General features: G+C 40.9%; 2 non-coding genes across 2 annotated transcripts; both read left to right on the top strand.

Annotated features, from left to right (window-relative positions):
- The first annotated feature begins 3,830 nt into the window (after positions 1–3,830).
- LOC112768192 (small nucleolar RNA R71) lies at positions 3,831–3,938 on the top strand. The gene has a single exon (XR_003185630.1). It is a non-coding gene; the product is annotated as a small nucleolar RNA R71 (small nucleolar RNA).
- Positions 3,939–21,021: 17,083 nt separating this feature from the next.
- On the top strand, positions 21,022–21,128 carry LOC112768236 (small nucleolar RNA R71). The gene has a single exon (XR_003185673.1). It is a non-coding gene; the product is annotated as a small nucleolar RNA R71 (small nucleolar RNA).
- Positions 21,129–21,828: the final 700 nt, after the last annotated feature.

Here is a 21,828-nt window from a genome sequence, read left to right as displayed (position 1 = left end):
AGCTCTAAGTTGACCATCCGTCTCCAGTAGCCCATATTCAAGTGGAATTAGAAAGCTAAGGGATATGAATTTTACCCACTTGAATGTTGTGAAGGATGATGGAAACTTAGGTGGAGAGGTCTCCAGTAGCTTTGGCAAAGTTATATCAAGCTCCTCTCCCTTATGTTCTTTCTTGACAACTTCCACCTCCTTGCAAGCTTCTTCAATTTCAACCTCTTCCTCTTAGTAGCTTTCTTCTAATTCAATCTCTTTTACATTTCTCACCAAGGGGCATGGGAGGCTGTGCCTCTTTTTCTTGAATCTCCATCTTTTGATCAACCTCTTCCAAGTCTTCAATCAGGGTATGCCTTGGAGGTTGTACACCCTTCTCAACATCAAATGCAACCATCTTGGAAGGAGGCTCTATGTCTTGACTTTCCCATGGAGGTTCAGCATCTCGCAAGTCTTCAACCACTTTTTCCTCATCAATAATTACTGCTTTGTCCAGTAGTTTTAATATAAAATGGTACTCATCCTTGATGATTTTCTTTCCATGACAACTCCTTTCAACTATTCTTTCATCTTCAAGGGTCTTTACTACCTTCACCTTTAGGGCCTCCTCTAGCTCCTTATGAAGTATGGATTCGCGAAGATGATTCCTTCTTTCCTGTTCTGTATCAATAGCATAATTGGGATCATCTTGCTCTTGGATTAATGGATGTCGGTGCTCTCCCATGGAGGGTGGTGATGGGATGAAAAGATCATTATGTGGTTGAAAAGGAAGTGCACTAGAGCTTGAGGGTTGAATATTGGAGGTAGAGGGTTGGTTCATGCGGGATATAAGATTTTGGAGTGTAGAGGTGAGACCAATGACGTTAGAGATGAGTGTATTGTTATCCAATGGAGGTTGGGGTGTATCTATGTATGGTTCATTTGGTTCATAGGGTGGTTGGTATGGTGGATGTGGGTTAGGGTCATATGATGGTGTTTGGTGAAAAGGGGCTTGTGAGTATGGTGGTCCAGAGTTGTGTTGAGGAGGTGGGTCATAGGTATATGATGGAGTCCACCATATCTATTGCTTTGGCATGCATTATAGGATGGTCTTTGTCTGTGGTATTGTGGAAGGTGTTGCTGCCGGAAGGGTTGATCAGATCCTCGTGGTTCCTTCCATCTCTGATTGTTTTGACCTTGATGCATGTTCCTGTTATAATTTTCATTCCTTGCAACAACATCGGAACCAAACTCAAAGCGACGGGGGTGAGAACTCATAATAGCAAATAAAAATTAAAAACGAAAATAAAAACAAATTTAAATTAAAAGGTTATTTAAATATTGAATTTGAAAATTAAATTTTGAAATTTGAATTTTGAATTTTGAGATTTGAAATTTGAATTTTGAAATTTGATTTTTAAATTTTGAATTTTTGAATTTAATAAGGAAAGAGAAAAACAATAAAATGACAACAAACTTAAAAATTTTTAGATCAAAACGAAGAAAACAACTAAGAACAACTTGAAGGTCAAGATGAACACGAAGAACAACTTGAAGATCAAGATGAACACCAAGAAAAAAAATTTTTTGAAAAATTTTTTATAATTAAATAAAAACCAATAACCTCTTAATTTATGAAAAAAGTAAAAATAAAAACAAAAATAAAAACAAATAAACAAGTAAAAAGCAAATATTTACAATAACCAATAATAAGGCACACGTTTGTAATTCCCCGGCAACGGCGCCATTTTTGAAGAGAACTGAAGATTGATGGTTTAGAAGTTATATTAAACTCTCGTTGCAAGTATAGTTACTAAACCAAGCAATCAACCTTTCTTACAAACGTTTTGGTTGTCACAAGTAACAAACCCCTTAATAAATTGATAACCGAGTATTTAAACCTCGGGTCGTCTTCTCAAGGAATTGCAGGGAAGTATGTTCTTATTATTGGTTATGAGTCTTGTAAATTGGGGGTTTTGAAAGTAAGGAAGCAGTATGTTGAATGATAAGAAGAATAAAATAAATAATTATAAAATAAACTCTTGGGAAGATATAAGAACTGGAAGTCCTATCCTAGTTATCCTTATCAATTGTGATGAGAATTGGATTTTTCTCCCACTTTGTTAACCTCTAACTATGAAGGTAAGTTAAGTAGATGAATTAATTCTGATTCCTCAAGTCCTAGTCTCTCCTTGGGAAAAGTTAGAGTTATTGGATCTCGAATTAATTTTTGAAGAATTTCAATTTTCAGTCAATAATGAGTTTGATAACTCAAGTGTTACCAATTACTTAACGAAAGCCAAAAGGAAGAAAATATCTAAATTAAATTAAAAGCATTCATAAATAGAATAGAACAATCATAAACTGAAATACCTCAAATAATATTAATTAAGAAAATCATAACATGAATGTAGCATAAGCTAAATTGGAAAGATAAATATCAATTAAAGTAATAAAATAAAAGTAGAAGAATAAATTAGAGGAACATTGAACCTGTGATGAAGAAGAAATAATCCTAAATCCTAAAACTAAATCCTAAGAGAGAGGAGAGAATCTCTCTCTCTAAGAACTACATTTATTCCTAAAATTGTGAATGTGAAAGCTTGTTCATGAATGGATGCATTCCCCCACTTTATAGCCTCTAATCTGTGTTTTCTGGGCCGCAAACTGGGTCGGAAACAGCCCAGAATTCGCTGGTTGTGAATTCAAACACGCTGATTTTTCATCACTGCGACGCGTCCGCGTGGAGCACACGTTCGCGTCGCATAATGTCAGAGCAACTATAACATATTATATATCAAATTGAAGCCCCGGACGTTAGCTTTCCAACGCAACTGGAACCGCATCGTTTGGATCTCTATAGCTAAAGTTATAGCCGTTTGAGTGCGAAGAGGTCAGGCTGGACAGCTTAGCAATTTCTCCAACCTCTTGTATTCCTTCCACTTTTGCATGCTTCCTTTCCATCCTCTGAGCCATTCCAGCCCTGTAATCTCTGAAATCACTTACACACATATCAAGGCATCTAATGGTGATAAGAGATGATTAATATTAGTAATATAAAGGCCAAAGAAGCATGTTTTCAATCATAGCACAAAATCAGGAAGGAGAATGTAAACTCATGCAAATAGTATGAATAAGTGGGTAAAGAGTTGATAAAATCTACTCAATTGAGCACAAGATAAACCATGAAATAGTGGTTTATCAGTCTGCTGTTGGTTATTCTGTGGTCCTTGGGATTGCCTCAGGTGAGGTGCTCTGTAAGGCTGGTTCTGGTTCTGCTGCCTGTTGTTGTTGGTATTCCACCTCTGATTTCCCTGATTGTCTCTGCCTCCTCTGTTGTTGTTGTCCTTCCAATTCTGGTTAGAATTGTCCTGCCATCCATGGCTGTAATTGCCACCTTGATTGTACCCTTGGTTGGGGCGGTCATAGAAGTTATGAGTGGCTGCCACGGTGTTGTCTTCCTGCTGGAGCTGCAGACATTCATCAGTATAATGGCTATAATCAGCACAGATTCTGTAAACTCTCTGTGGGACTAACTGTTGGCTTTGCTGTGGTGCAGAAGGTTGAGCTTGCTGAACTTGCTATTGATTCAATTGCATCTGCTTCAGCAAGTTGGTCATTTCACAGATACTCTGAGTTAGAGCAGCAGTCTCTCTGCTAGAGGATACTTCTGCAACGGCTTTTGAACGGCCTTGTTTCTGCCTATGATTTTGAGTAGATTCAGCTAAGTCGCTGATCAATTGCTATGCCTTATCAGTGGTCTTGTACTTTTTCATAGACCCATTGCTAGCGCTTTCCAATGTGGTCTTATCTTGGGGCCTCATGCCCTGTGTGACATAGCCGAGCAACACTATCTTGTCAATCATATGGTGGGGGCATGCTTCCAGAAGATTATTGAAGCACTCCCAGTATTCATAGAGAGTCTCAGATTCGTCCTGAACAATCATGGAAATATCTTTCCTCAGTTTATCAGTAACTTCAGCTGGAAAGAATTTTTCCAAGAATTCTCTTTTAAGTGTATCCCAGTTGGATACAGTTGCTGCGGGTTGAGTGTAGTACCACTCTCTTGCCTTTTCCTCAAGAGAAAACGGGAAAGCTTTAAGCAAAATTGAAGTTTTATCTGCACCATCATGCCTGACAGTAGAACAGGCTGCTTGAAAATATCTCAGGTGCTTGATAGGCTCTTGAGCAGGTAAGCCATGAAACTTGGGCATCAAATTGAGCAATGCAGTCTTTATTTCAAAGTCTGTAGCCACCGCTGGGTGATGCGCTTGAAACGGTTGCATTGTAAAAACAGGGGCTCCAGCCTCCTGGGTAGTAACTCTCCAAGATTCTGCCATGTCACCTACACGTAAATCAACCGAATCAGTAGAATGGGGGCTGGTTTCTTCCTCAAATGACATTTCAGATCCGCCCTCAAAGAGGACTAACCGATGCCGAGCTTGCCTTATTCGTGAAATAGTTCTTTCAATCTCAGGATCGAATGCTGGCAAGCTTGGATCAGGAAGTGAACGCGTCATCTAGCGAAAGAAACAAGCAGCTCATAGTAGTAAGATAAAATAAAATGCAAATAAATAAATTCCAATTAATAACTTTAGCACTCTATTGCAACTCCCCGGCAACGGCGCCAAAAATTGACGTGGCAAAAATTGGCGAATTAAGAATTGTTATAAGATATGCGTTGCAAGTATAGTTATTAACCAACCAGAAATCCACTTATCAATTTAGAAGGGTTGTCACAAAAATTAAAATTAAAATACTGGGAGTATGAATCCCAGGTCGTCTCCCAACGAGTTGCAGAAAGGTGTGCAATTTTATTAATCAGATGTTTTCAAAAAGAGTTTGAGTTGAATAAACAGGAAATTAAATTGGAGAAATTAAGTAATTTAAATAAAAGCCTTGATTGGGAGTAGATTAGTTGGAAGACCTATTCTTGTTGCAGTACTCTCAAGATTAATTGATAATCGAAGGTTGTTCTGTTTAGTTATCCCTTACTAGGTAAGGGAAAGTCAAACAAGTTGGAATGTTGTTTCTATTCACAAGTCCCAATCCGCTTACTTGGAAGGACTGGCGTTAGTGACTAGAGAGCAATCCAACAATAAATCCAATTACAATTTCTCCTTTGAGCATTCCAACTTGAGGGTTCCTTTCAACCAACTCCCCATCAGGTTAGGGAACTACTCGCTCATTGTGAATGTGGAATTCATAACATAGAAAAGAGAATTAAAGAAAGACATGATAAATAAAACTCAAAGGAATCAATTAAAAATAAAAGTAACTCTTGTATTAATAAATTCTAAAATAATCCAATAGTAAAATTGAGTGAATTAAAGGACATGGAAGAGTAAAGCCAAGTAAAAAAAACGAACTAGAATGACGAAGTCTTGATGAGGTAATAACTCTTCTCAATATCCCAATGCAAAGAACAACAGAAATTAAAATCCTAAGAACTATCAATGTGTAGAGAGAAAACCTAGAGGAGGAGTAAAAACTAGATCTAAAAAACTAAAACTATATAGAATGAATGTTTTTTGTTGGTTCTGCATGTCCTCTGGCTCTAGTCTGCTTTTTCGGACCGAAAACTGGGTCAAAACAGGGCCCAAAAATCGCCCCCAGCGATTCTGCAGATTATGCAGATCGCGCACGTCACGCGATCGCGTCATTCATGTGGCCGCGTCGTTCGGCGTTTAGCTTTTCCACGCGGGCGCGTCGTCCACGCCTCTGCGTCACTTGTGCTATTCCAATCCGCGCGGTCGCGTGAGCCATGCAGCCGCGTCACTGCGATTTTCTCTCTTTCGCGCGGTCGCGTAAGCCATGCGGCCGCGTCACTCCTCGCTGGTCATCTCCTCAATTTCTTGTGTTTCTTCCATTTTCGCAAGCTTCCTTTCCAATCTCCAACTCATTCATGCCCTATAAAGCCTGAAACACTTAACACACAGATCACGGCATCGAATGGAATATAGGAGAATTAAAATACATAATTAAAAGTCTCTAGAAAGCAAGTTTTCAATCATAAAGCATCTTTAGGAAGGAATTACAAATGCATGCTTATTTAATGAATAAGTGGGTAAAGATCATGATAAAACCACACAATTAAACACAATATAAACCATAAAATAGTGATTTATCAAAGGTCGGATAGGAGGGCTAAGTCGTCCTTAGTTTTGACGAGCATGTTGTCCACATATACTTCCATGAGTTTCCTTAAGTGGGAGAAAAACACCTTGATCATTAGTCGTTGATAAACCCCCTTTTAGGGTTTATCTTGTGCTTAATTTAGAGGATTTTATCAACTTTTCTCATATTTATTCAATGAAATGGCATGCTTTTATGATTTTCTCCTAATTTGTGCTTGAGAGTCAAAACATGCTTTTTAGGCCCTTAATTGCTAATTTTGATTCACCTTTGATTCCACTAGATGCCTTGATGTGTTTGTTAGTAAACCCAAGTTGGAAAGGCTAGGAATGGATCAAAGGAGTAAAGAGAAAAGCATGCAAAGTGGAGAATTCATGGAAAATCAAGGATTTGGAGTGTATACATTGACGCGCACACGTGGCAGACGCGCACGCGTGAAGATGAAGTTGCATGGCGACGTGTACGCGTGACATTACGTGTACGCGTGGAAAGTAAAATGCCAGGCAACGCGTACGCATGACCCATGCGTACACGTCACAGCTCGCACGTGACCTCATTAAAATGAAAATGGTGGGAGCAATTTCTGAGCTTCCCAGGCCCAGATCCAACTCATTTTCTGAGGCTATTATATGCAGAATTCAAGAGGGGTCTAGGGGGGAATCATTGATACACTTAGTTTTAGTTTTGAGATGCAGAATTCTAGAGAGAGAAGCTCTCTCCTCTCTCTAGATTAGGGTTCTTAGTTTTATTTTTTGTTCCGAGGGTTACCTAAAACTGTAGGTCGATCTCGGACGAGATCTTCTGTGCTGGTCGGAGATGACATATCCGGCTGGTGGATGGTGGCTGGAGCTGTCGCGCCCGACTTGTTGGACTGACAATGTTGCTGATCCTTTGTCACCAGAGGGTGGTGGTACCTGCAAGGGACTCCGATGCTTAAGTTAGCAAGGGTATTAAGCTGGTTTTTAGTAGAATCAGAGTATGAGTTATACTTGGGTGCTCCAGTGTATTTATAATGGTGAGGAGTGACTCTTCTGGGGATAAGATAGTTATCTTATCCTATCTTATCTTTGGGTGAGGTCATCTTATCTTCAAGGGAACCGCCTTTATCTTTCTAGCCTTTGGCTGCCTTTAGATTTGGGCTGTGTTCCTTTATTTAGGCTTTCTTGGGCCTCTGTAGTGATTTGGCCGAGCTCTTGAAGAGGTCGGATAGTCTGACCTAAAGAGGTCGGTCGACTTGTCGTTAAAACATCCTGGGTCGGACAGCTCGACCCAGGGTATGAACAGTGCCCCTACTCGAGTACGGTCTTCCTTTTGAGGTCGAGTTTTAGTTTTTGGACTTCGATCCTTCTCTAGTGAAGCTGAACTCGAGCATTTTGTCGACTTCGCTGAAGCTTTTGAATGTAAAGCGTTTCTTCTTCTCTTTTTGAAAGCGCGCGCTTCACATTCGCACTCTTTGTCTTGGGAATGTGCGAGGTTTTTAATAACCTCATTAATTAGTTTTAATGCCCTGTTTCTCTTGCCTCTTTTATTTTGAACTTTACACACAAGAAACGGTTTTCTTTTCTCTTCTCTGTAACTTCCTCCCTTTTTTCTCTATCTTTCTGTTTTACCTGAGACTTGCATATTCGCATTTTTCTCTGCGACGCTGTTTGGCGATTGTTGGTGAAAAGGCGATTCGGATTTTGTTGCTCCGTCTTTCAACTTCTTCAGAGTTTTCTCCTTTCTTTTCAGGTTGGCTCTCGTTTCTTTACTTCTTTCGTCGTTCCTTTTATTACTTGGTAGAGTTTTGAGAATGCATGTTGGAAAGCTTGAACCTTTTCATTTTCTTTGTGCTTGTTTGTCTCTGTGATGTGTTTTTCCTGGCTTCCTCTTCGACCTTATGTATTTTCTTTGGTATTTCTCCTGATGATTGAAGCTTTTTACATGTTTGTTGCCTGTTTCTGTAGTATTTGATTTCGTGGTTTTTGGGATAATGGCTTGTTTGATTCTGGCAAAGGTTGTGTGTTTTGTGATTTCCCCTTGGCATGCTCTGTTACTTGGCAGTTCCTTTTGTTGATAGACTGTATCTAAGAGGTGGCTTTATTTATTTTTTTCTTTGTTGGGGTAGCTTTGTAGAGGATGATGATCTTTTTAATACTCTTGCTTTGATTTGCGTCTTTCTTCTTGGAGCGTTGCTTTAGAGTCCTTTGCTTGGGATGTTTTAGCCTCTGTAGCCTTCTCTGAGTCTTTTACTCTGTATTACTGCCTCCAAAGGATGCCCCTGGACCTTGGTGTGCGTCTTGGGGCTTTCCTTTTTTGTATTGATCTGAGTCATATTGTCCGAGTTGTTCTGATATCGCCCGAGCTGTATTTGGTTAGTAATCCATTTTCTTTTCTTGTTTGTAGGACTAGTTGGCCATGTCTTCTCGCAAAAATATTGTTGAGGCGTCTTCTAAGGTTTCCGAGGGGATGTCCGACTGGTTGGACTCCCTTGTGTTGCTGTGTGTTTCTCTGGCTAATTCTGAATTCTGTGTGGAGCTTAGGAAACATCACCGAATCTGTAGTAGTAGGGATCAGGAGAACAACTATGAATTGGTAGCACCTGATTCTGATGAAAGGGTTTGCTTCCTTGTTCTGACCCAGGGGGAGCATCCCTTTTTCTATGCATACGACTTCTTTTTTCGCCAGATGAACATCACCCTTCCCTTCACTCCTTTTGAGACCGACCTATTATGATCGTGTAATGTGGCCCCATCTCAGCTTCATCCGAATTCTTGGAGTTTTATCAAGATTTTTCAGTTGGTTTGTCAGGAGTTTGATGTTAAACCTTCTCAAACCCTTTTTTTGTATCTTTTTGTGTTGACCAAACCTGGGACTACAAAAAAGAAGGCTTCTTGGATTTCTTTTAGGTCTGCCCAGGGACATAAAGTTTTTTCCATGTATGATGAGTTTTTTAGGGATTTTAAAAATTACTTTTTTAAGATCTGAGCTGTTGAAGGAGCTCGTCCTTTCTTTTTGGATGAGAATGGCGAGACCCGCTTTCCCTTAGAATGGCAGAAGAACGTAGTGGTGTCTAGGTATACTTGGGAAATGTTGGACGAGGTCGAGCAGGCCTTTGTAACTGTCTTGGAGGATATTTGGGGGGAACCTCCCCATCTTGATACCAAGAAATTTTTGGGAAATCTAACCCTTGTCCGAGCTGTGCTGGGTATTCATTATATTTTGCTCTATTTTATCTTGCTTTCTTCGTTTTCTAGTTTGTAATCTGCTTCTATGGTTAATTTCTTTTTCAGAGATGGTTAAAAATAATGACTCAATGAGGGCCTTCAAAAAGGCGAGGAAGGCTACTGTTGCCCAAAACATTTCGGGCAAGGTGGCTGAGGAAGGATCCTCTCATGTTTCACCGAAGCCATCAGTACCGAGCTCTCCTGGACCGAGGAGTATGATTCCTACTCCTCGGGTCCATGTGCTCGACCCTCCCCAATCCTCTGCTGCCGTTTCTTCTCCTACGGCCGTTCCTCCTTCGAAAAGACCTCGGACTGTTGAGCCCTTTAATCTGGACGCTCCTGATTTTGATGCCATTGGATTTGTTGACCAGCAGATTGGTCCCTATGGTGCCCTTCCTATGGATGATGTTTTTCTTCTTCACTATTTGGATTTCATAACTCGGAGTACCATCAAGATGGCACATATGGGAGTGGCTCTGTACCGAACTGCCCAAGATCTTCCTATCCATGCGACGAAGGCCTTTATGGATGAGGCCAAATCAGAGTTTGACCGGATTAAGGGTTTAAAGGAGGAGCTCGAGGTGAAGGTGACCAAGTTGGAGAAAGAATTGGAGGGTGAAAAGACTAGAGCTGTTGCCTTGGCGGCTTCTGCAAAGTTGGCTAAGGATATGGCGTTGAAGCATAAGGAGAGCTATGTTACGACCTATAGGGAAATGATGCGTCTTAGGGAGGATTTGGAGTCTGCCCGAGCTAATTATGCCGAGCTCCAGGGTCATCTTGTGGGTAGTGTCAATGCTGCTTATGATAATTTGAAGGATCAAGTTTGAGTCCTTGCGCCCGATCTTGACCTCTCTCTCTTCAGCTTGGACAATATTGTAAAAGATGGTAAAATTGTCCCAGATGACCCTGAAGATGATGACGACATCGAGCCTCCTCCCGTGCCTGCCACCAAGGTCTCTGTTGCGCCGACTTCCTCAACCCCTGCAGTTGTTCATCCCGAGTCGGAACCTGATTGTCAGATCTTGAACCGGGATGATGGGACGGTAGATGCGATGCCTCTTCAGACTCGCCCTCCTTCACCCCGTGATGATGCAGCTGAGAAATCTTCAGATCCTCAATGATTATTTCTTTTAGTGTTTTTGTCTATAGCCCGGCTTGTGGGCTTTGAACTTTTTATCTTTTGTAGTCTGCAGTAACTGTTGGATATTTTTTAGTTGCTTCTCTGTTAGCAACTTTATTTTTGAAAAAACAAAGGTAGCTTTTCAGGCTCTTTGGGGTTGACATCTGGTGGCCTCTTGAGTCCTTTTATTATAACCTTCTTCTTGAATGATGTGTTTGTCTGCACCTTATCTGACATTTTTTTAGGTTTTTGGGAGTGTTGGAGACTTGTTGTTCGACCTCTTTTGATTGCTTTCATATTTTCATACTTTGCAGCTTGATTCTTTTGAGGTCGTGAATTTCTGGGTCCAACTCGTATGCCTTCCATTGGCCAACTTCTTTATCTTGGTCTGAAATTATTTTGTAGTAATCCATTTTGTTTGGACCTTTGTTAGGTCGCTTCTATGGATTTACCTTTAATTTTGGCATCTTGGTCGGGCCGACTTCATCATGTCGGTCCCTTCTAAGTTATCTCTAGGAATCCTCTTTTTGGACCTTTGTCAGGTCTCTTTTAGGGATTAATTTTTATAACCTTTTGGTTTTGGGCCGACTTCTTTGCATCGGTCCTTCTAAGTTATTTCTACTTATCCTCTTTCTTGGACCTTTGTCAGGTCTCTTTCAGAGATTACTTTTTATAACTTTCTGGTTTTGGGCCGACTTCTTTACGTCGGTCCCTTCTAAGTTATTTCTAGTAATCCTCTTTCTTGAACCTTTGTCAGGTCTTTTTCAGGGATTACTTTTTATAACTTTCTGGTCTTGGGCCGACTTCTTTACGTCGGTCCCTTATAAGTTATTTCTAGTAATCCTCTTTCTTAGACCTTTGTCAGGTCTCTTTCAGGGATTACTTTTTATAACTTTCTGGTTTTGGGCCGACTTCTTTACGTCGGTCCCTTCTAAGTTATTTCTAGTAATCCTCTTTTTTAGGGCTGGCCAGACCTCTTTCCAGGGATTTACTTTTTATAACTTTGGTTATTGTGGTTGACTGGTCCGACTTCTTCTACGTCGGCCGGTCTTTAAGTTATTTTTAGCAACCTATTTTTATTAAGACCTCATCAGGTCCTTTCTATGGATCACTTTCGATAACTTCTTGCATTATTCAATTTTTGTCGCTTTTTCATCTTTGCCGATTTCGTAGAAATTGGGTTTGATCCCCGTTGGTCGACCTTCTGATGAATTTGGTTTTCATCTTTGTTGGTCTTTACCGTGATCGTGTAGTGAATTTAATTTTCACTTTCTGCCGATCTGTAGCTTTATAATCGGACGATGAATTTTTGCATTTCAGATTAATGCGTCTTGATAAAGAATTTGTGGGAAATCTGAAAAATTTTATTCAAAATAGAAATATGCAAATATGTACATGTGGGAGTTTTACTCCTCTAAGTTAGGTATTTTACAAATCTTGGCTTGGCGCCTCATTAAAAAACCTTTTCAGGAAAAAGAGTGCACCTTATCCTTAGATCCTTATTACCTCTAACTACAATACCTTCATAGGTTGCAAGCATGCCATGACCTGGGAAGCTCACGCCCTTCGAGTTTGGACAGCCTGTAGTAGCCCTTTCCAAGTACTTCTATGACTCGGTAGGGTCCTTTCCAGGTTGCTGCCAGCTTTCCTTTTCCAGGTCGAGTTGTTCCGATATCATTTCGGATTAGGATGAGGTCGTTCTCGGCAAAACCTCGCGGCACTACCTTTTGATTGTATCTTGAAGCCATTCGTCATTTTAATGCCTCTTCCCTGATCCGAGCTCTTTCTCGGATTTCTGGAAGTAGGTCGAGTTCTTCCCTTTGAAGTTGGGAGTTGGCCTTTTCACTGTAGTGGATCACTCTGGGTGACCCTTCTTCGACCTTGATGAGCGGATAATTTATACGCTTTTTGGCATTGTTTTTAGTATATTTTTAGTATATTTTAGTTAGTTTTTATTATGTTTTTATTAGTTTTTATTTAAAAATTACATTTCTAGACTTTACTATGAGTTTGTGTGTTTTTCTATGATTTCAGGTATTTTCTGGCTGAAATTGAGGGACCTGAGCAAAAATCTGATTCAGAGGCTGAAAAAGGACTGCAGATGCTGTTGGATTCTGACCTCCCTGCAGTCGAAGTGGATTTTCTGGAGCTACAGAAGGCCAATTGGCGCGCTCTCAATTGCGTTGGAAAGTAGACATCCTGGGCTTTCCAGAAATATATAATAGTTTATACTTTGCCCAAGATTTGATGGCCCAAACAGGCGTTCCAAGTCAGCTCAAGAATTTTGGCGTTTATCTCCAAAACTGGCACAAAAGCTGGAGTTAAACGCCCAAACTGGCACAAAAGCTGGCGTTTAAATCCAAGAAAAGTGTCTACACATGGAAGCTTCAATGCTCAGCCCAAGCACACACCAAGTGGGCCTGGAAGAAGATTTCTGCATTAATTACTGATGCACGGAAAACTTGTCTCATAACAAATTTCCTTCGGCAAGTGTACCGAATTTGTCGTCAAGTAAAAACTCACAATAGAGTGAGGTCGAATCCCACAAGGATTGATTGATCAAGCAACTTTAATTAGAGGAATGTTCTAGTTGAGCAAATCAGAATTTGAGTTGAGAATTGCAGAAAATTAAATGGCGGGAAAGTAAATAACAGAAAAGTAAATGCCAGAAATAAAAAGCTGAATGTAAATGATGGAAAGTAAATTGCAGAATCTTAAATGGGAATGGGGGAATTGCTCATAAAAGTAAATGACAGAAATTAAAGAGAATGGGTAAGATCAGAAATGGGGAGTTCATTGGGCTCAGGAGATGTTGCATTCTCCGGATCAATTTTATTTTCATCTCTTCCTCAATCAATGCTCTCATTGATCTCCTTGGCAATCTTAAGTGATCGAATTACAATTCCTTGTAATTCAATCTCTCAAATCTTGATCAATAGCCAATTCCTTGGTCAATTGCTCATGAGAAGAGATGAAGTATGGTCACTGATTATACCACATACATTTCCCAAATCAAGTGTTGAGAGGATTATAGTCACATATCCATCCAAACCCAATTTGGTCCAGCATGAGAAAGCATTTCTAGCATGATCTCTTCATTCCTCTTTCAAGGTTCAGAAGAGATCCAAGTTTGAATAGCTTCTTTTCCAAGATAACTACCCAATTGGATGAAGATCGAAAGCTTTCAAGGAAAATCAAGAGAAAAGATAGAAGAAGAATAATGAAAACTAGTATTGATCCATCAAATTACAACAGAGCTCCCTAACCCAATGAAAGGGGTTTAGTTGTTCATAGCTCTGGAAAATAAAAACAAAGATGGAGAATATATGATAAAACTAGAAGTGCAAAGAAAGTAAAATACAGAGAGTAGTTCTATGCCAAGAGGCTCCCTATAATTTCCAACTCTCCTTTCTAATTCAAAGCTACTCCTATATATACTACTCTTCTGTTCTTCTAGTTGGCTCTTCAAGTCTTGGGTATGGGCCTTTGGATCTTGAGTTTGAAGCAGTTCTCTTCTTCATTGGGCTTAGTTTTGCTTGCAGAGAGAAAGTGTGAAGTGGGTAGAGACTTTAGCTCAGGACGTTAGGGGTGTTAACGTTAAGTGAAAATGTGGGTTCGAGAACGTTAGTGACAATCACCTTTTTCACTAACGTTCCTCACCAAAATAAGAGCCACGCTAACTTCAACATTAGTGGTACAAACGTTGCCACTAACGTTGCCTCTATGCCCTTCGCACACGTTACTGGGACTTACCTTTCCCAGTAACGTTGAGAAGTCTCCCCCTTCCTTACGTTAGAGTCCACGTTAACTTAGTTAACGTGGCTCTTTTAACGTAGGCTTGCCAACCTTTGAGAACGTTAGTGACATTTACCTTTGTCACTAACGCTCCAATGTGCCCCTATTTCTCACGTTAGAGTCCACGTTAACTAGGTTAACGTGGCTTCTAACGTGGCCATGCTAGCCATCTCCAACGTTAGTGACAAAGTTGAGTGTCACTAACGTTGGCTCATCATTCCCTTATCCACGTTAGCTTCCACGTTAACTAACGTGGGAGTTAACGTGGCTCATAGTGGCTTGTGTGGGCTCCTTCCAACGTTAGTGGCAATGTTAGGTGCCACTAACGTTGGCGATCACCTTCCTTCTTCACGTTAGCTTCCACGTTAACTAGGTTAACGTGGGAGTTAACGTGGCTTATTGGGGCTTGTATGGGTTAATCCCAGCGTTAGTGACAATGTTTGGTGTCACTAACGTTGTCGATCACCTACTTTCTTCACGTTAGCTTCCACGTTAACTAGGTTAACGTGGGAGTTAACGTGGCTTATTGTGACTTGGCCAACGTTAGTGACAAAGTTGAATGTCACTAACATTGGCTTCCCCTTTATTTCTTAACATTAGAGCCCACGTTAACTAAGTTAATGTGGCTCTTAACATGGCCACTTATGAGCTTGGTCCAACGTTAGTGACAAAGGTCAGTGTCACTAACGTTGGCTCCATTTCCTTTCCTCCACGTTAGAGTTCACGTTAACTTAGTTAACGTGACTCTTAACATGGGCAATGATGGCTTCGAGGGCGTTATTGGCGATTACTTTTCTCATTAACTTTGTAAGTTACTCCCATTCCACGTTAGGAGTTACGTTAGTTAGATTAATGTGGCTGCTAACGTGGTTCTTCCTTGCTTCCTTTGTCCTGAAATCAAGCAATAGAGTGTATCAAAGTTCTAGTCCAAGTCATGGGAAATACAACATCCAATCTGTCATTAAACTCATGCAAAATTCTCATGAAATCATGTAAAGTGCACAATGTATGCTTGAATCAAGATGTAAGTGAATATCTACCCAAAACTAGCTTATTTTCTAAGGAAATGCATGAAACTACCCTAAAAACAGTAAAGAAAAGGTCAGTGAAACTGGCCAAAATGCCCTGGAATCACAACACCAAACTTAAATCTTGCTTGTCCCTAAGCAAGTACTGGAACAAGAGAATGATGAATGGAATGCCAAGAGAAATGAGTCATTCTTGTGGAGGTCATGTCCTTGGTTTTATGGTGGTTTCATGCATAGCAACTTAGATTCATTCCTTTACTGGCTTTCAGACCTTTATCATGTCATAGAATACTCACTATGATTGCATCCCATGAGACTTTTATTCATTGATCCTTTTATTGTTATTTCAGGGCTTATTTGTGTTCTTAGGCTAAGTGCTCTGTAAGGGGGCCACTCTTTAAGATAAGCTTTCAGCCAACACTCCCGAACCAGTTTGTTCAAGGTGCTAGGTGTTAAGACACCCCTAAGGACTTACTCCCTCAAGTCTCTTTCCCCCATACATACACACCACAGGCATAGTGTTTATTTATTTTCTTTTCTTGAGACCTTGGTGTCCAGTACCTCTTTGGGGTACTAAATGCTCTGTAGTGAAGGTTACTCTTGATAGTGGACTTTCAGCTGATAATCCCGAGTTAGTTAACCCAAGTTACCAAGTGATAAGGCACCCCTAAGAGCTTATTCATCCAAGTAGATCCCTCACACAGGAGCACCACAGACACATGCCTCAAGATTAAAACCATTGGTGCCTAGCCTTATTGCTTACTCTTTTTCTTTTATTTTTCAACCTTTATTGTTCTTTCCCTTTTTCTTATTAGGATCTTCTTATTTAGCTTGTCTCATGGGGTGTGTCTCAGGCATAGTATTCATGACAGATAGTTGTCATCCCACCTTGTGGTTGAACCAACTTAGCTAACTTATGACCACACCATAAACTCATGAACTTACTCCATAGTATGAACTCTTCTCTGGTCTTTTAAAACACTCATTCTCTTTTCATTTGATTCAAAAGGACAAGCATACAAGTAAGCCAAGTGATGATGCAGTGACATAAAGACTAGCAAGCATAGACCTATTCAAAAAAAACTTAAAAGACAGAATTTAAAAAGGTTCAAACTACTATGGAAGCATGTTCTATTTCATACAAGATCTTCCTTATTTAAAGCATAGAGAAAGATGGACCAAAGAAGGAACTCCACCACCTTTTACTCGTGTGGTTGCCCATGCTCTCTTCCTTGTTTGTCCTCTTTGTGTCCTCTTGCATTTCCTTGCATCCGTGCCAATCTTGCTTGCTTCCAATCCTCAAGTGCCTTCCTTACTGATTCATGACTCTCTTCCACCTTTTGTCTTTCTTCTCGTGCTAATTCATCCCTCATTTCTTCGTACCTTGTAATTCCTGAATGCAATATAGGCAGCTGTCCTACTAAGTAACCGAGCCTGGCTTGAGTGTTTATATGATGCCCAGTCTCGCTCAGGTAAACTCCTTCTGCGAATGCCTTTTGCTCATCCAGTAGTTCTGCCTGTTCTATTTGTCTTCGATGCATCTCATGTATGTGTGCACCTTGATGTGCTTGGATGTTGATTAGCCTCTGGATGGATTCTTGTTGTTCATTTTGCCTCTGTTCCATCCTGTGGAATGTTTTACCCCATTTTTGTCCTTGACTCAGTTGTTGCTCCATCATTTGCTTTTGCCACTCCCCTTGTTGAGTCATCCATCTTGAGAGTGATTCCTCTTGCTGCCCCATCATCTGTAGTTGAAGCTCTTTCTGTGCTCCTTGGCTTTCCAAATATTGTCGAGATAGGCCATCAATAGCTTCTTGCTGTTGGTGCATATCCAAGGTGACTGGTGCTTGCCCTTCTAAGACTTGTCCTTCTACTACTTGAGGGGCTGGCCTCTTCCTTTGCTTCCGTTGAGGCAGGGGGGATGCGGTAGCATGCATTCATCGAACGGTTATTGGAATGCCCTCTTTTATCCACACGGGGTCCTCATCTTCAAACACCACCCCAGCTTTCTTGCACAGTCGGTAAATAGTGCTGGGGTAACCTAACGTTCCTCTTGAGTCGCTTTTCTCTGCCATTTTTCTAATGCCTTCTGCTATGAGTTCATGAACCTTGATCTCTCCTCCTTTGAGTATACAGTGCACCATTGTGGCTCTCTTGAGATTTACCTCCGAGTTGTTCCCTGCTGGGAGGATGGACCTTCTTACAATTTCGAACCACCCTTTTGCTTCCAGGGTGAGATCTGCTCTCTTGAGGAACCGGGGTCTTCCATCTGCATACCTCTCCCAATCAGCTGCTATGACACAGATGTCAGTCACGATTTCTGTGAGCTCATCATTGTCAGGGCTCTTACTTATCCTTGCATGATAACTGGGCTCATCAAAATGTGGTGATTTCAAGTGAAGAGTTTTTGTTATAGCATTTGGGCTGAAGTCTACCTCCTTTCCTCTTACATAGCTTTTGAAGGTTGGGGCCCTGGTTTTGTCTTCTCTAACCACATTTGCGTAGAACTCTTTGATGAGGTTTGCATTGATCTTCCCCTCTGGATTAGTGAGCCTTTGCCACCCTCTTTGTTCAATTTTCTCCCGAATCTGTGGGCACTCGTCTTCATTGATTTGGAAGGTTAACTCAGGCAGTATCTTCTTGATCTTGATCCTTTCAAATTCTTGTTCATGGAAGGCAGTTTTGAATCTCTTCTCATTGAAAGGAATGTTCTCCATTGGTTCCTTCCTCTTTTGCCTCTTGGAACTTGATGATGCCATAAATTTGAGTTGCTGTTTGAGGGGATTGGAAGGTAAGGATAGATGAGGAATTTGGTTGGTTAAGACGAGGTGTGATGAATGGGTTTTGGATGTCGAAAGTGTGAAGTGTGGAGAGTGGGAATTTGAATGTGAGGGGTAAGTATGCATTAGGACTCATTTATATAGGGAGATTATGAGTGAGTGGAGGGTGTGGATTGATGGAATGGTTGCTTGATGGATGATTGGGGTTGTGCATGGAGAAAGGACAAGGATCATCACTTTATGAGGGTTATTGGTTCGGTCTTCAAGAGTATCCTTTCTTCAATGTTGCATGGCAACATTTTCCAATGCATTCCTTCTTGAGACAAGTGTGTAGTTTCTCTTCATGAAGTGGCCGAACATTTCTCATGTAATTGTCCAATCAATCTCCTTCAATGTTCCTCTCCTTTTCCCTATAAAGATCAAATAAGAAAAGTAAGAATTAATATCATAAAAAAAACAAGTTAAACTTTACGGCTAGAATAATAAAAAGAAGAACAGATTTTGTTTATTCATGAACTCTAACTAACTAACTAACTGTGTATCCTTACATGCACATTGGTGGCACCATGGGGTGACACCAAACTTAGTTTGGAGCATTGTGATGAAAAGTTCTGTTCAAAGCTCCAAGACTAGCATGCTCTCAGTTGCATTCATGCTTTCTTGGCATGCTTTGAACACCAAACTTGTTCTTCACTATATACTGTCTATTAAGGATTTCACCAAGTGTTTGTCAAGTCTGGGTTGGAATTCATGAATATTGACTTATTCACTATTTTCTAAAAGCATATAAAACATGGGTTGCCTCCCATGAAGCGCTTCTTTAGCGTCACTAGCTTGACGTTTCTCCCTCATCAGGGTGGTTGGTAATGCTTAAAGTCCTCCCCTCTTGCTGTGGACTTATATCCATTGGTTGTATCAATGATCTCTACATGTTCCAAGGAGAGAACTCTGTTGATAGTGAAGACCTTAGGTAACTGAGATGGTACAGTGAGGAGATTAGGGGGGATATCTGGGAAGTAAGCTGAGATCACTTTATCCCCTGGAGAGAAGTCCTCTGTAGGGATCTTCTTGTTCCTCCACCCCCTTGGTACCTTCTTCTTTGTCCCTTTTGATGTTGCCTTGCTCTTTGTGACTTTTTCTTCTAAGGGAATTTTGTTGTTGTCTTCACATGTCTCTGGTGGTTTAGGTTCCTCCAGCTTTTCCTTGAGCTGTGACAACTGCTTATTTCCTTGTTCATCAACCAAGGGCTTTCCCAGATGGGCTGGTTGTGCTTCAGTGCTTGCTTCCTCTGTCAGCATCTCATTATGATCTTTGCTTGGTTCTTTGTTCTCTTGGTCTGATTCTTGTGAGAGTTTAAAGACATTAAAGCTGAGTCATTCATCATGGATCCTCAATATTAGCTCCCTTCACTCCACATCTATGAGTGCTCTGGCTATAGTTAGGAATGGTCTTCCCAATATGATTGGGTGAGTGTGACTCTCTTCCATGTCCAGAATGACAAAGTTTGTGGGAAGAAAGTATTTCCCAACCTTTACTAACACATTTTCCACCACTCCTATTGCTTGTTTTTGAGTTTTGTCTGCCAGCCTGATGACTACATCTGTGGGCATTATCTCATTGATCTTCAGCCTCTTCACTAGGGATAAGGGCATTAAGTTGATGCTTGCTCCCAAATCGCAGAGTGCTTTATCAAACATTGTTTCTCCTCTGGCACAGGGGACATGAAAACTCCCTGGATCTTTTCTTTTTGTAGGCAACTGTGGTTGAATGAGGGCACTGCACTCCTTGTTCATCACTATAGTTTGGCCTCCCTTGAGTGAGCTTTTCCTGGGAAGCAGCTCCTTCATATACTTGATGTATGCAGGCATTTGTTGAATAGTCTTGATGAATGGTATGTTGACATGCAGAGATGCAAACAAATCTAGAAACCTTGAGTATATTCCCTTCTCTACAGCACCATTGAGCAGTTGGGGAAAAGGTGCATAGAGTCTCAGCAGCTCCTGTTTTGAGATTTCTGGTTCTTGGTAATCTTTTTCCTCCTTCTCTGCTGAGGTGTCTCCAGGTTGTTCTGCCGACTTGTTTGGCTTGTCCTCAGTCTCCTTATCACTTATAGTGACCATCTTGCAATCTTCCCATCTTACTTTCTTTGTTTCACCTCTCGGATTCTTCTCTGTGTCACTTGGGAATCCATTTGTGGGTTTGGGATCTGCTCAGAGAGATACCCCACTTGAGATTCTAATCTCTTGATTGTATCTCCTTGGTTCTTAAAATTTGCTCGCACTTCCTCCTTGAATGCCTTGTTGTCTTGAATCTCTTTGCCAATGCCTTCAAGTAGATTCTCAATCCTTGAGAGTCTGTCATCAAATGATGGTAGATTGGGATTAGAGGTGGAAGGATGAGGTAAGTTATTTTGGTTTTGATATGAATGTGGAGAGGTGTTGTTATGGGGGTGTTGATATGGTCTAGATGTGAAATATTGGTGAGCTGCATTGTTGTTAGGATTTGAACGTCTTTGATCTAGGCCTTGGTCTTGTTGATTTCCCCACCCAAAGTTTGGGTGATTCCTCCATCCAGGGTTATAGGTCTTAGAGTATGGATCATGGTTTTGCCTAGGTGAATTCCCAATGTAGTTGGCTTGCTCCTGACTACCCTCTGCTTCTTCATTCACTCCTTCTTGGGTTGTTGATGAAGTAGTGATTGCTGCTACTTGGTTCCTCTCCATCTTCTTGGTGAGGTCAGCCAGCTGTTGGGTAATGAGCTTGTTTTGGGCCAGCAGAGCATCTACATTGTTTAGCTCCATTACTCCTCTAGTGTTGCCTCTTTCAGAAGCATAGAAATAATCATTCTCTGCTACTGTTTCAATGACATCTATGGCTTCCTCAATGGTCTTCTTCTTGTTCAAAGATCCTCCGGATGAATGGTTTACTGCCTTCTTTGATTCATATGACAGGCCTTCATAGAAAATGTGCAGCTGCACCCATTCGTTGAACATATCTGGTGGGCACCTCCTTGTTAGGTCCTTAAACCTCTCCCATGCTTCATAAAGAGTCTCACCATCTTGTTGCCTGAAAGTTTGGACCTCAGCTCTCAGCCTATTGATTCGTTGAGGAGGGTAAAATATTGCTAAGAATTTGTTCACCACATCTTCCCAGTTGTCAAGCTCTCCTTCGGGAAAGACTCCAGCCACTTGGCTGCCTTATCCTTGAGTGAGAATGGAAATAAGAGCAGTCTATAGGCGTCAGGATGAACACCATTAGATTTCACTGTGTCACATATTCTCAGGAAGGTGGTTAGATGTTGATTGGGGTCTTCTTGGACACTTCCTCCGAACGAACAGTTGTTCTGAACAAGGGTGATGAGCTGTGGTTTTAGTTCAAAATTGTTGGCATGGATGGTTGGCTTTTGAATGCTACTTCCACAGTTTCCTGGGTTTGGATTGATGTAAGAGCCTAAAACTCTTCTATCCTCCCCAGCATGATTTGCTCGACCTCCTCCGCCATGGTTGTGAGCCTCTTCTTCATGATGGTTTTCCATGTTTTCTTCCATGTTTGGTTCAAAGTATTCCTCCTCTTCCTCAGCACCAACTACTCTTTTTCCTCTTGCTTCCCTCCTTAATCTAAAGAAGGTCCTCTCAGGTTCAGAATCAAGGAAGTTGAAGCCCCGCTTCTTCTCCCTGTCATACAACCAACAAGTACAAGCAAGGAAAATAGATGCAGAAAGTATTTCTGTCAGAATGACTGTTAGTGTGAGTGATGCAATATATCAAACAGTTAGTGGGTTAGTGAAATGAATGG

This window comes from Arachis hypogaea, chromosome 17 (assembly GCF_003086295.3).
Source record: "Arachis hypogaea cultivar Tifrunner chromosome 17, arahy.Tifrunner.gnm2.J5K5, whole genome shotgun sequence".
NCBI classification, from domain to species: Eukaryota; Viridiplantae; Streptophyta; class Magnoliopsida; order Fabales; family Fabaceae; genus Arachis; species Arachis hypogaea.
The sequence above is the reverse complement of the archived record's forward strand: the minus strand, read 5'-3'. Positions and strand labels throughout refer to the sequence as shown.